Source organism: Anolis sagrei, chromosome 2, assembly GCF_037176765.1.
Source record: "Anolis sagrei isolate rAnoSag1 chromosome 2, rAnoSag1.mat, whole genome shotgun sequence".
Taxonomy (NCBI): Eukaryota; Metazoa; Chordata; class Lepidosauria; order Squamata; family Dactyloidae; genus Anolis; species Anolis sagrei.
In genome coordinates, this window is record NC_090022.1 from 109,570,727 (window position 1) to 109,586,591 (window position 15,865).

Sequence of the window (15,865 nt, forward strand, 5' to 3'; positions counted from 1 at the left end):
GGGCATACTAGGGAAAACTGCATACAAAAATGTATATGTTGAGGGAGGGGGGACAAAATGCATATATTAGAAAAGAAGCATTTGCAAACATTTGTATAGTAGGTGAAATGCTTACAGAATGCTTGCAATTTCTTCTGTATTTTTAAAAAAACACACAGCAGGAAAAGTAAACACTAAAAATAACAATTTGAGGTTGAAATCTGATGGAATGAACTTATGTCTGAAAAAAAGCTGAATGTTCTAGAAAAAAAAAACTCCTTTCCTTGACTTTGTGTATTTACTTTATGGTATTGTGCCCTGTGGTAAAATCAAAATACATTTTATGGGGTAGGAGCATAATGCATTTTGGGTAATATGGTTGCTTTCTTTTTGCCTGTCAAATTGCTTTACAAGCAACAAACAGGTTGGATGATGTATGCAGTTGTAGGGGCATTGCTACTATTTACAAGGAGAAATGTATTGCCATCCATGAAGGAATTCTAATCATTAAATGGGAGGCTGAGTCCCGGTTGGAACAAATTTTCCCCATCCTGCATCATACTCTATTAATATGCCATTACATTCTCTTATTAACTAAAGTATTCCATTGCCAGCTTCTGAGAAGCTTTTGGAAAACATTTTATCTTAATAGGAATATCCTGTCATGCAAAGAAAACCAGTAGACTTCTCATTATCGCTTTCCCTACATTGGAGTTTATCTCTTTTTGGCTGCTGCTGCTGAATTCTACACTGCCTGGTTCTGGAAAATAGATTGTTTTAATGGGTGAATTTGAGTGACAAAGGCAAATAAGGGTCGTAAGACATGCCAGGATTAGAGCCAATCAAATAAAGATTGAGGATGGGGTGAAGAACTCATAGGAGCCGTGCTCTAAATATTCACACCTCTGTTGGCATTAACATGCTTTGCTTGCTCCGGGGCCTCTTTAAAATGCCATTTGCATTGGCAATCGTGTAATTGACATTGCTCCCGGAGGAGCTGTATTGAATTGTAGGAACTTGGAAACTCAGGAGAGAAATGCATTTGGGGAAGATGTCTGTCTTCTAATTCCAAGATATTTGGAGGACTCAGACTGTGCTGGTGGATGTCCTCCCAATACAGAAGAAAAAGGCACACACGCACACACACACACACACACACACACACACACACACACACACATGTGTACTCTCTCACACACACCCATTTTATTCCTGCTTGCATTAAATTTTATCAGGCGCTTTGGTGCTAATTAGCATTACCACTTTATTTTATTGGGCAATGAAAAGCACAGTACATTTGTACAATAATATTATTTTTAGAAAAAGAAATCCAAAGTGTTGAAGGAGGACTTCATTATTATTTCTGCAAATAAAATGTTTGACTCCTTTTCCACATTAGCATTCAAATCCTGAAAGCCAGATGTCAGTAGCTGCATACAAAACAACACCTGGTGAGTTTAATTTGTTTTCAAGAGATTTGCAAGAGAATAATGCAGGAAACTGAAAGCTGATAATAGGTGAAATAGGCTACCTTTTAAAAAATTTCATTGAAAAGACTGGATGCTTGGCTAAGCTTTCTGTTTTTAGTTATACTGTGAAAAGAGCCCAAGGCCAGAATCCTGTTGGGACTCAATGCTAGTAGCTATATTTTATCCAGAGTCACGAAGCAGTGGCAAAAGAAAGCAAACACAAGGAGCTCTGAGCAACCTAGTTTTCTAATGTCTTTCTTTAGCACATGTGTCTGTTATCTCTTCTTGACACTACTTGTACTAATGTAACTAATTATGCCATCTTAATTAATGAACCAGATTCTGTTCAGGGCCACTACTGAAAAGTACTCTTTGGTAGTACTTGGCTTCCTGTCCACTAACCAAGGAAAGTTAATGGATAATGGAGAAAGGCAGAGAGGTTCGGAAAAATATCTATTTCTGTTTTAGTGACTGTTCTAAAACCTATGACTGTGTGGATCATAATACATTGTGGCAAGTGCTTGGTATTGGTATTGGGATACCAAGCCACCTTGTCTGTCTCCTGAGGAATCTGTACAACGACCAAGTAGCAACGGTAAGAACAGACCACAGCCCTGTTCAAGATTGGGAAAGGAGTATGGTAGGACTGTATACTCTCACCCTAGCTGTTAAACTTGTATGCAGAAAACATCATGCGATGTGTGGGGCTTGGCGAATCCTAGGCTGGAGTTTAAATTGCTGGAAGAAACATTAACAACCTTAGATATGCAGATAATACCACTTCGATAGCTGAAAGTGAGGAATAGCTGAGGAGCCCCCTAACCAAGGTGAAAAAAGAAAGTGTAAAAGCTGGGTTGCAGTTAAACATAAAAAACCCAAGATTATGGCAACCAGACTGATTGATAACTGGCAAACAGAGGAAGAAAACATGGAGGCAGTCACAGACTTTGTATTTCTAGGTGCAAAGATTACTGCAGACCCAGACTGCAGCCAGGAAATCAGAAGACGTTTACTACTTGGGAGGAGATGAATGACCAATCTCATTAAAATAGTGAAGAGTAGAGACATCACACTGGCAACAAAGATCTGCATAGTTAAAGCAATTGTATTCCTGTAGCAACCTATGGAAGTGAGAGCAGACCATAAGAAAGGCTGAGCGAAGGAAGATAGATGCTTTTGAACTGTGGTGCTGGAGGAAAATTTTGAGAGTGCCTTGAACCACAAGAAGATAAAACCAGTCCATGCTCCAGGAAAAAAAGCCCGACTGCTCAGTGGAGGGAAGGATATTAGAAGCAAAGATGAAGTACTTTGGTCACATACTGTAAAAACAAGAAATCTTGGAGAAGACGATGATGCTGGGGAAAATGGAAGGAAAAAAGGAAGATGGGCAGAACAAGGGCGAGATGGATGGATGGAATCCTTGAAGTGATTGGCTTGACTTTGAAGGAGCTGGGGGTGGCCATGGCTGACAGGGAGCTCTAGCATGGGCTGGTCCATGAGGTCACAAAGAATCAGAAGCAATTGAACAAATAAACAACAACAGAGGAAAGAAATGGTAGACTAGATGTGAAATGGTTTTTATAACCCTCCAAGAGTATACTACATTGAGTGTTGTAGAGATTTAGTGATATATTGATAACAGTGGCTATCAGAATAGTTTCTAACCTAGATAATCTAGTGAGGAAATGGTAGGAAATGGTAGCAAGACTTATATTACTAAAGGCACAATGGCTGAGACTATAGAAACAGCAGTCACCTTCCTGATGACAATACCACAGCACAAGTTATATCTCAGGATGATAGTGAAAAGTTTAACTAACTGGGGCAAAATCAGATTAGAATGGATCTAAATATGTTTTATCCAGGAACATCTGTTCTATTGCATATTTATTTCTTGGCTGGATTTCTATCTCTTCTATCCCTTCTCTCTCCCAACAAGGGATCCAAAGTTGCTTATAAATAAGAACAGAGATGCCATACAGGTCCAAAAAACTTTCTAAATAAGTTGCAAGTTGGTGTCATTTTGGAATGCAAGTGACTTTTAAATAGAAATAATTCACAGGTGTAATTTCAAAGCCCCAAAAAATATTGTTCAGATACTTAAAAAAAAAAACTAACATTGGCTTGCAGAAGAATTCAACATCTAGGTTGCCACCTCTTTCCCAAGTTTGCATACTTAACCCTTGCCTTTATCTGTTTTGTTGTCATGGAACTCATCTTTATTTAATTGGTGGTATTGCTACTTGTTGTACACAACACATACATCACTGTGCACAAATATTTTTATTTTGGCACAAGGAAAGAAAAATATGCTGATATTGGGACTTGTTAGTTCCCTATTTACCTTTTTTATCGTGAGTCTCAAGCAAGGATGTCCAAACTTTTAAAGCCAAGGGCCAGCTCATGATCCCTCAGCCTGTTGGGGGACCAGATTATAGTTTGGAAAAAAAATTAAACACAATCCTATACACACTGTATATGTTTATTTGTGGTGCAAAACCAAAATAAACAAACAAAAAAACCCAACACAATGAAATAACAATACAATATATAAAACTAAGAACAATTTTAACCAACATAAATGTACCAGTCTTTCAATGGGAAGTCTGGACCTGCTTTTGGCTGATGAGAGTCAAATTAATTAGGATTGTTGTTGTTGTTGTGTGCCTTCAAGTCATTTCAGACAGTGGCATATGTTGCTTCAGAGTCTGGTAGAGTTGCCTTCTCCTGAGGCTTTTCAGCAGAGGTGGCATGACCATCTGTCAGGAGGGCTTTGATTGTGGCGGGGGGGGGGGGCTTATAGTTGCCGCCTGGCTCTCCCCTTTACTTCTCAAGGGAGGAGCTTCAGCAAAGGGCAGCCTTTTTGAACAACTTGAGGTGGGATGCAAGATGAAGGCAGGGCAAAGAAGGGGGGGCGGGAGGGAGGGAAGCCAGGCAGAAGCCTTCCTGGCCATGCCTTCCTGGCTATGGAGCAGCAGGGATGACAGCAGATGTAGCAGTGAGCACCTGGGGCAAGCTGGGCAATTGATGAGCCTTCCTTTGCAAAGAAATAAAGAAAAATTGGAGAGAGAGAGAGAGAGAGAGAGAGAGGAGGCACCACTGGGATGGGATGTTAGAATCTGGAGCCACCTGAGGAGAAGGCAACACTTAATCAGGGTAAAGGGATACATCTCTCTTTCTCTCTTCCTGAGGAGCCCACCTTTTCTGAAGCCCTGATCCTCAAGAAGGAAGGGGGGGGGGGAAAGAAAGAAAGTCAAAAAGGAGAGAGAGAGGAAGGAATGAAGTCAAGGGAGGGAGGGAGGAAGGAAAGAAGCAAGGGAGGGAGGGAGGCCTGGAGAGGATCGGTAGAAATTTGAACAGGTGACACAATTGGCCCCCAGACTAGACTTTGAACATGCCTGGTCTAAATAAAATGTAGTGCAATCCACTGCCTCAGAAGTCATTTAAGTTGTTGAATGAAATCTACTTGGGTGCAATTCCAATGCAACATGACCTCCAATTTCATGTACATTTTCAAAACCCCCAGAGTGTGTTGGAGGACATGTCCAAAACAGTTTACCTAGTTGCCATCTATTCCCCATTGAAAGCCTTATCTGGTCAGGATTCTTAGGCCCCTCTGGTTCAGCTTCATTATGACTCTACACTGAACATATAATGCAGTTTCAAAGTGCACTATATAACAGTATAGATAGGGTTTAATTTTCCTTTCAAAGAGAAAAGTTATTCTCCATCACTTCTAGGACAAGAGCTGTGCTGCAAAATGTGCAGCTCTATTTTTTTAAAAAACAGAGAAACCTATTATTGATTTGCAGTATTTACCCAATGAGTGAAGTCTGCTTCATAGCAATTGAAATAGTAGAAGTGATCCCAGTTCCCTGGGCAAATGTTACCATTTGTAGAAAAAGCCTAGTCATCTATTTGTAGAAAACGTGGACTATTTGCAAACGGTGCATAGAAAGTGAAGCTATGGGAAAGATGAAGAAGGAAATGGCAACAGAGAAAAGCATCCAGGGAAAGCTGGGTAAAGTGCCACAATTAAATTATCAGCATTTCAGATGCCATGGAGTCTGTTGGCTTTGCTGCAGTTTTTTTTTATTTGCAAAATTCCTTATCTTTAATGGGATTCCAGAAAAAATGGCAATCTTCATTCTACTTTCCACAGGGTTCATGGAATAGATGAACTAGGCAGTATTAAGAGCAAAAGAAACAGAAGTTAAATAGAAACAGGAGTTTATCTGAGGTGACTAGTAACTTGTGGATCAGAGATGTCTGAAAAGCAGGTTCAAATAGAAATGTTGAAGTTTTTTTGGGGAGGATAAATTTTGCATGAGCTTGTCTTGGGCTGGGGCTGTAGCACATCTGATAAATCACCAGCAATGATAAGATCTACCAACCAAAAAGTTGCAAGTTTGAAGCTCTGGGTCGGTGTGAGCACCCATCTGTGAGCATTGCTCACTGTTTACCTAAGCAGTTCGAAAACAGCTTACAGCTGTGATCAGAGAAATTAGGTACCACTAATATGGGAGAGGTATTTTACGACACCATAAAGAAAAAAATCAAAGAAAGAAAAAGATCAAAGAATGCCAAAACAAAGAAGGAAGTCCTGATGGCTCTTCGTCATAGAGGATGGAGCGACAGCACCCCCTGTGGCTGGCAACTTCCAAAGATGCCAACAGGCTGGATGTTCAACTGGATATAAACCTCCTTTATGTTCTGTCTGTCTTTGTCCCATCCCAAAAACGGCACTGAATGTTTGCCGTGTATGTGTACTGTAATCTGCCCTTCGGGGTGAGAATGGCGGAATATAAATAAAGTATTATTATTATTATTATTATTATTAGGTATAAAACACTGCTCCAATTTACAAAAAAAAAAGTCCTACAAGTTAAATGAATATCAAACAGCAATAAATGTGGAGGGGATCAGTTTATATCAGGAGAGTGAAAGTAAATCATGAGAGGTTGTTGTTAAAGGAGAGAAACAGGTTATATCCAAGAAGCACTTGTTTTAAAGCACATTTTTCTTATACTGTTCTTATTCAAAAAAAAACCTTTCCAGCTTTTCAACTGTTAGTCTATTACAGAAAATGCGACATTTAGCCTATAGGTATTTTCGAGAAAAACAATACCGAGAGGGGTGGCAGGGGAATATTTTCTAAATGTTCAATTGTTGCTTTCCTAAAGTTCAACTAGAAGCTTTATCATCTCTGCGCAGTGGAGATGATGAAGGAGTTTGCCTCTTCCCACGAGGAGAGACAATGTAGTTCCGGTTGGGACTACTTTACAGGGGGCAGAGCCAGGCTCTCAGCACTGGCCCACCCCCTTCCTCATTATGAACCTGAGCGTCGAGGGAAGAGGACGCTTAAGGTTGGTCTTGGGGCTGGGGGTGGAGGGCCTGGGGTTCGCCCTCTTTCCCCTCCTTCGCTCCCCTTTTCAATCTCCTCCCCTGGACCGGGGGTGTTGGGAGAGACGCCATCCCTGCTCCCTCACCCCCGTTTCAACCTCTTCCCTCACAGCATAGTTGAGGCTTGGCTGGGCCTAGGCCGGGCCAGAGTATGGCCCATGTTACTTCCAGCATGGCGGCCGGGCCAGGCTTCTGTTTCTTCCCTGCCCAGCTTGAGTTGGAGACAGTGGGCTAGGGCCTGGCACCAGGGGAATGGCATCGGGGGGCGGACGGTGCCCTCTGGGATGGGCCCCTCTTCCCTCTGGGATCCCTTGCTTCTTTTGGGCCTGCACCGGCTTCGGAGGCGCGTCGCAGTTGTGCACGCGCAAGCCGTTCCCCCTCTCTCTCTTGCTCGGGCAGGCCAGGTTCTTATGACGATGCGGCGCCATGCCGCCCTGCCGGCACGTTTGTCTTTTCCGGTGCTGTTGGCCTTGGGCCTGTGCCGGCGTTTTGGGAGCAGCGGCGCTTGTGCATGCGCGCGCCGCCCCTCTCGCTTGTTTCCCTGGGACAAAGGCCTTTCCTGCTGCCTCCCAGGTGGCAGCCTGGCTATTTGCGGGAGGGGGATGCTTTTCTTCCCTCCTCCCCATTCCCCCTTTTGGGAGGGCTGGATGTGGCCTGTTCTCCTCTGCACAGGGGACGGCCTACATGGCTGGCAGCCATGTTAACTGGGAGGCCTCAGTGGCCATCTTGGCCCAGCGGCCATTTTGTCTCTGCGTGAGCCTCATGCGGTAGCATGACTGCCGGCCATGTTCTGCATGGCCCACGCATCTATATCACGATAGTTTGCCAACTGATACAAATAGTAAAAACAGACATAGCTCACCTGACATGTGAACTGACATGCATGAAGGAAATATTTTACAATGGTGAATACACATTGGGAGAGTCAAGTTTCTTTACTGAGATTTAGCCCATATGAAAAACATTTACAAATTTAAGTTTTACTGTAAATTTCAAATTGCGGTGGTGAAGTTTATAAGACTGGCTGTTTAATGCCAGGAAAGACGTCCTTTGAGATGTTATCTTGCACATTAAGGTGTGCTGGCAAAGTGTGCTGAAAACTAAGAGAAAATTATTATTAGTACAAATGCAAGTGTAGAATGCCATACCGTTTTAGAATAGCTGGATGTGTGTGTGGGTGTGTTTCATTTATGAATAAAACTTCGTTTTATTCGAAAATCTCAAAATAAAACTATTTCTCCTATAACTTTTGGATCACAAGGAACTTAAAACAGAGTTATCAATCTCTGCCGATGGAGTTTTATTTGGAAACATTGATGCTTAACTTTGACAGTGATTGTCAAAGTTGGATGCAGGCGAAACGTCAGGAGGAAACGCCTCTGGGCCATGGCCATATAGCCCGAAAAAACTTACAACAACCCATTGACAGTGACTGTTGGCAAGCCAGAGGTCCTTGTGAGGAATAAAGAATCTAGTTCCTTAATGCCCTCAAATAAAAAAGAATATAAAATGTTCTGGTTCCCCATGTATGGGGAACGTTAAAAATGTAAACATCGAGCCATCTGAACATAAGGAAGAACTTTCTGACAGTGAGAGCCGTTCAGCAGTGGAACTCTCTGCCCCAGGGTGTGGTGGAGGCACCTTCGGTGGAGGCTTTTGAACAGAGGCTGGATTGCCAGCTGTCAGGGGTGATTTGAATGCAATGTTTCTGCTTCTGGTGGGGGGTTGGATTGGATGGCCCATGAGGTCTCGTCCAACTCTTTGATTCTATGATGCTATGATTCGATTAAACAAATATGAGTTTCTCTGCAGTGCTCATACACACACACTTCTCATGCCTACCACACTCACATGCCGAGGATTCCACTTTGTAGCAACAATTCTGAAGGCTGGCTCTGCATCTCGTGGTGCCAGAGCGCAATCTGTTCAGTGCCTTCCAAGTCGCCCAGTCTTCTGTGTGCCCAGGAGAGAGTCTCTCATTTGGTATCAGCCATTGGTTGAGGTGGTGGGTTTGGGCCTGCCACTTTTGGACTCTCGCTTGCTGAGGTGTTCCAGCGCGTGTCTCTGTAGATCTTAGAAAACTATGTCTAGATTTAAGTCGTTGGCGTGCTGGCTGATACCCAAACAGGGGATAGCTGATAGCCAGTATTAAAAATAAAATAATAATAATGATATGTTATATATATATATATATATATATATATATATATATATATATACATATATTAATAAATCAATAAATAAATAAAAACAAAACAAAACAAAACATTGAAGCCGAAGTTGGCGCAGTGGGTAACCCAGGGGCACACAAACATTTTAAACAAAGGGCCAGGTTACAGTCCCTAAAATGGTTTTAGGGCCAGATTCTAATTAAAAGGGTTCACCTAGATAGTGACGGGTTGGTTATAACTAAACATTGTTACCTTGTCAAAGATCCCTTGCTCCAACAGAGGAAGAAACTGGACGGAAAATGTGCGTCACGAGGCTGACTACAACGGCGGTCGTGAGTTATATACTTCATGTCAATGGGTGACTATGATGTGAATATTAAACATGACTATCCTTGTTGTTTTATTTCCTCAGGATTTGCCCAAGAAAAAGGTCTGGGGTCCAAAGACCAAGAGCCCACTTTAAAAACCACCGAACATCATCAAATAAAGTTGAGACATTTCCTTAAGAGAGCTCAGGACCCGGTTGACTGAAGCCCGTTGACTGTTAAGTACAAGGGGCTTCCAATGGTTGGTTAAATGACCATATTGCAGCCGAACTTATTATTAATTATATGGATAGTCTTTGGATGGTCCCACAACCTGGGTCAGCCCGAACCATCGAGTGAGCTTAGTCAAATCAAGAGATATGGTCTTGGTCTTGTTGTGATGAGTTCCGTTGTTTACATTCAAAGCACCAAGGGTGGCCCGGGAGCCTTGGTGGCCAGCACTAACAGGTTTTGTTTCCGACCCGTCTCCAAGATGAGACGCTATGGAGTTGTAAAATTTAGTTAGCCAGTCAGAGGTCAGCTCTGGTCCAACGTGTCACGCTGTCCAAATAGGTCAATTTAACCTTATGTCCTAAAAAGGAAAAATATTAATTTAGATTTGAAAGACCAATCTTTATCTGAAATAAAAACCATTAAAAAAAATTAGCGAGCTGTGGCCATTTGTTTAGCCTTAAACCAATTTTCGGCTGGGGCCCTTCATGAAAGAAAAGGTGATAGGGCTCTCTCTTATTAATACCGTGTCTCCTGGGTGGGGAGTAAGCCCCAGAACAAGGGCTAATGATTGACAAATCATGATTTCTACTGCGAAGCTCGCTAAGCCAAGTTGTTCCAACCTGTGGGTTTTGGCCCCAGGGCGGTGTTGCAAAAGCAATTATCACATAGAGCGTCATCGCAACAATAGTTTTGTAGAGCGCTTATCTTATGTCTTCTACATTTGGTTGGTCACTCAGTTGGTATTATACCACCCAAGCTGTTTAAACGACCTCTAAACATGAGTGGGGCCACCCGCTGAACAGGTTAACATTGTTGGGGATAGCCTCCATTTTGATTAAGTTATCAAACCACAATATATGATGGTTTAAACCAATACGCACTGACCATGTCCCCTAAGGGGGTGGCCTCTCTGATATTCTCTAAAGGTTTTCTGTTAAACTGTCAGTGTTATTGTTTGAGTTATGTAGGGTGGCTATCTGTTATCATTGACCTAGCTATTAGAGATTGTCTGACCACGCCTCGTTGGTTTGAGCTTGGTTCTTGAAGCTTTGTGTCTTAAGAAGATGTACCTGTGATGTGGTTACCTCACTAGATGATGGTGTCTAGTGGACAGACTGGAGCTCTGGGAGCTGGGATCAGATCAGTGGGGCTAAGTGTTCCTTCTGTCAAGTGTGTGATGACTTAGTGCACGCTGGTGCCTGGGCTCATCCTCCCCAAAAGTTGTCAGTCATTGTTCAGCTTACGAAGCAGATATACAGGACAAGAGCCTCAAACCTTGGTGTCTTTCATGCCTAGCCAGCTAGGCTGGAAAGTAGCCGTGGATGGTATCTCCCTGTTGGGGTTATACCTTAAAATTCTCCAATGGGGGGGGCTCTACCAAAGACCAATTTCTCACTGCGATCTGGGTCAGGGTCACATTAAGTTGAAAGCTCTTAACATTACTGTTTCTGGTCAAAATCCATAAAACATACTAGGGCAAAGGGCTGCACCATCATTGACGGATGCAACGTGAACACCTAACCACTGGAGTCCCTTTGATTGATAGAGATACAAGAGGCCCGGAATGCTGGCTAAATCATTAAGGGAGCCAGGTGTTTTTTGGAGCGCACCCGAGATAAGGGGGTTCCTCTTGCTACTCAATGTTTCTGACCCGTTACAAGACCCAAGTTTTGAGACAGATGATATCCATCTTTTTGATTTTACCAACGCATTTGGTGATTGGCTGCTGGTTTTGGAAATGTTCTGGTCATCAGTGATTCCTTGCCGTGGGTGGCATGATGGTGGTGATGTCCGGAAGCTGGCTAAATCAAAATGGGAGCCAGGTTTTTTGTGCGCACCCTGGATAAAGGGGGCGCTGGCTACACAATGTTTTTGACCCGTTACAAGACCCAAGTTTTGAGACGATGGTATCCATCTTTCTGATCATACCAACACGATTGGTGATTTGATGCTGTTTTGAAATGTCCCGGTCATCAATGATTCCTTGCTGTGGGTGGCATGATGGTGGTGATGTCCAGAAGCTGGCTAAATCAAAATGGGAGCCAGGTTTTTTGTGCGCACCCTGGATAAAGGGGTCGCGGGTTACATAATGTTTTCGACTCGTTACAAGACCCAAGTTTTGAGGCAGGTGATATCCATCTTTCTGATTATACCAACATGATTGGTGATTTGATGCTGTTTTGAAATGTCCCTGTCATCAGTGATTCCTTGCCGTGGGTGGCATGATGGTGGTGATGTCCGGAAGCTGGCTAAATCAAAATGGGAGCCATGCGTTTTGTGCGCACCCTAGATAAAGGGGGTTCGCCGACTCTACAGTGTTTTAACTCGTTGCAAGACCCATTTTTTTAGACAGAGGTTATCCATCTTTTTGATTTACCAACACGTCGGGTGCTTAGAGGCTAGTTTTTGGAGCTGTGGTGAGGACTTGGTGGGGGATGGGGGCAAGATGGACATCTGCCCCCAATCTGTGGCGGAAAATAATACGGAAAAGCTAAAATTTGGTGTACGCCCAAGATACACCCTTCAGGGGTGAAGGCCAGTAACTAATACACTCACCTAAGGTTCAATTTGATTAGGTGAGGGGAATTATAATGGACTAAAAATTGAGAGATTATGGTCTCTGATACTCTGAGAGGGACTTCTCCGTCACATTTCCTTCAGAGGTTACATAGATTGGGTGTCCAGGGGGCCCGGGTGGTTCACCCTATCTAGCCGAGATGTAGGCCAGACAGAGATGCTACCTCGGCTTTGCAACCAAGTTCAGGATCCATAGAATTGAGATCCAGTAAAAGGTAAACAGGTAACAATTAATAAAAGTTGCCCATATTTTAAATCCAATATTGGTGTGTGGTCTTGTTATTTCGGGGGTTAGCAGGCAAGAAGCTTTATCATCTCTGCGCAGTGGAGATGGTGAAGGAGTTTGCCTCTTCCCACGAGGAGAGACAATGTAGTTCCGGTTGGGACTACTTTACAGGGGGCGGAGCCAGGCTCTCAGCACTGGCCCGCCCCCTTCCTCATTATGAAGCTGAGCGTCGACCCACCACTCCCGCCCATTAAACAGTATATTACGGTTGCCATTAGGGGGCCGGGTAGGAATTTTTCCCCTTTTATGTTCTAAGAGGGTTTTTTGCCTACCCTATACTGTTACTAGGCAAATTAGGGATGGTGTGGCATTAAATAGGTTGTCACAGAAAATAATTCGGAAAAGCTAAAATTTGGTGTACGCCCAAGATACACCCTTCAGGGGTGAAGGCCAGTAACTAATACACTCACCTAAGGTTCAATTTGATTAGGTGAGGGGAATTATAATGGACTAAAAATTGAGAGATTATGGTCTCTGATACTCTGAGAGGGATTTCTCCGTCACATTTCCTTCAGAGGTTACATAGATTGGGTGTCCAGGGGGCCCGGGTGGTTCACCCTATCTAGCCGAGATGTAGGCCAGACAGAGATGCTACCTCGGCTTTGCCACCAAGTTCAAGATCCATAGAATTGAGATCCAGTAAAAGGTAAACAGGTAACAATTAATAAAAGTTGCCCATATTTTAAATCCAATATTGGTGTGTGGTCTCGTTATTTCAGGGGTTAGCAGGCAATAATGCTTCTCTTTTTTCATTGACTTTCTCCAATAGTCATTTTAAGACTTTGCCATTTGCTGCTAGTAATATGGTGTCATTTGCACATTTTATACTGTTGATCTTCCTTCCTCCAATGTTGGTGTTTCCTTTCTTTGTGTCTAATCCAGATTCCCCCCTTTTTAAATGTTTGTATTGTGGTGATAAACCTTTTCAGCTTTACTAGAAAAATTTGATGAGCAGAATTTGCATTGGTTTACATCTTATTTATGTGTTATTTGATTGCAATTTCTCCTATAGGTGTTTGCGAAAACGCATCTCTTCATAATAAATAATAACAGTGGGCCTTTGGTATCTGCTGGATATACTTGTGTATATCAAAATATGTGGATGTTCGTCCCATAATACACAAATTGCATAATAAAATGGTTTCTCTTAAAATGGCAAAATAGAAGTTTGCTTTCTGAAGTTTTTTTTAATGGATACAGCATTTGTAGATATAGAGATCCAACTGTGTTCTGGTTCACTTTGGTTTTGTTCTGGTTTCAGTTCTGTGCTCATAGCATCCTCTGGGCCAGAGTTTCTCAAACTGTGCTCCTCCACAGTTGGTAAGGTGGCTGGGATTTCTGGGAGTCCAAAGTCCAAAACACCTGGAGGAGCACAGCTTGAGAAACACTGCTCTAGGAAATGGGATCTGGCTTTTTCCCCCCAGTGGTCAAATCAAACAGATTACTCTTACTCTCTTAAGCAAGAATGTCCACCATGGGTTGTGTTTGCTCAAGACTCCAAGATTTCAGGAGCTGGTCAGCAAAGAAGCTAACAAAGATACTAGGATACATTGATGTACTCACTCATTCTAAGCACACAGTAAGTGGAAATCAGATAACTGGCAGAAATGGTGAAAGATACCTGTTTGAAGCATGTAATTATCATGCACTAAACAACAAGCCTACAACTTAATGTATGGATGTTAGTAAAACTTTAGAAAGTGAAGGTAACAAAGAATCAGTGTTCTGTATTAAAAGGAATGTATTTTTGTGGGATAGAATAGAGTGCATTTTTGTTGACCTCTTGAGAAATCTTCTGTGTTGATTTCAGGGAAACAGGCTGGTTTACCTCCTTATATTGTATACTAAATTAGCTTCCTTCTGTAAAACAGAAAATGTCAAAATGGAAATTGCATAGAATGTTGTAGTATAGAGAGTCTGGGGCCCTTTCTACACTGCCAGATTATCTGTTTAAATAATATAGATTATATGGCAGTGTCGAAGGGGCCTCTTGAAAGGTTTACTTGGGAAGATTTGGTGTTGCTTTGGGCTGAACGTGTGCAGCTTCCCAAGGGCCACCACCTAAATTTCCATGGCTGAGTAGATATTTGAACCCTGGTCTCCCTGAGCACTTGTCCAACATTAGGTTCACCACGTCAAACTGGCAGTTTTATGCCTACCTCAAGGTTTCTCCCAGTCTGCTGCTTCTCCCCTTTTGTATGTGAATTATCTGTTTTTGTGTGCTATATTTGGAAAACAAATTAATTGTAAAAAAAGGAAAGGAAAGATAAACTTTATATATCTTGCACCACTTTTTCTTAGAGACCTCCACACAATATATCACTTTTTATGCATAGTAAGCATGCATTTGTAGTCGATTTTGCAAGATTTCTCCTTTTAGAAGAAACCTGTATGGAGATCCAGCACTAAGAAGAGAAAGGCAAATCAAAGGGCAGGAATATCCCAGAACACAAAACTTGTGAGGCTCTATTCACTTTTAGCTATAAACTTTAAGATATAGCTTTACAAGCCTGTTCTCTGGATTGCTTGGCAAAAGGGTTCTCAAACTTTTAAAGCCACAAAGCGCTTTTTGAAGGAAAAGGTTTCTTATGAAGCCCCACAAAACTTTTGGACACAAGGACTGCATTGCATTTTAAAATTTGACAGATGGGCTAGGTTAGTGGCAGCTGGATGGAGAATGTCTATGTGAACTAATTAAAAAAACATGAACAAATTCCTATGCACACTGCACATATCTTCTTCGCAGTACAGAAAAAAAAGAACAATACAATATAGACTTGGTTCCTATCTCCAAGATATAATATATAGGCACATATTCTGAAATTAGCCATCCACATGGACAATTTGAATAATGAGGTGGTCAACTTTGTGTGTGTGCATCCTGTAGACTCTGTTAATCAGCATTATGGGGATGAGCAGATCCCAAATAAATGTAGTTTCTCGATACTTCTCAGTGCAACAGTTTTAGAGTTGTACAGCGTTGTGAATGTAATATGCATTTTAGTTAAATGGCAGTTTAAAATGCTGTTATTTTAATGTTTATTTCTTTCATTTTTTCCAGTTGCTTGAGAGTTCCAGTTGCTTGAGTTCTGGTTAACTGAGTATGTGTGTGTGTGTGTGAAATTTAAAAGTAGAGTTTGGAGATTGCCTCTACTACTACTACCCTATCTCTCAAAGGAGGACTATTATTTTCAGTCCCCTTTGAACTGGGGTGGGGGTGATGATAAGATTTATCTTTTTTATCCTAATTAATATTAACTAATATTTGTTCCCCTTCCTTTGAGGGCAGTCTCCTGAAAAGGGCTGAAGAGGTACCAGAATGCTGCCTGCTTGTGGTCTGGAGAGGGCTTCCATCCATCTGAAGAAAAGCAAGCCTCAAAAGAGAGAGACTGAGAGAGAGAGACCTTTCTTGGAGGTGGCAACACAAGGGTTAATCTCTCC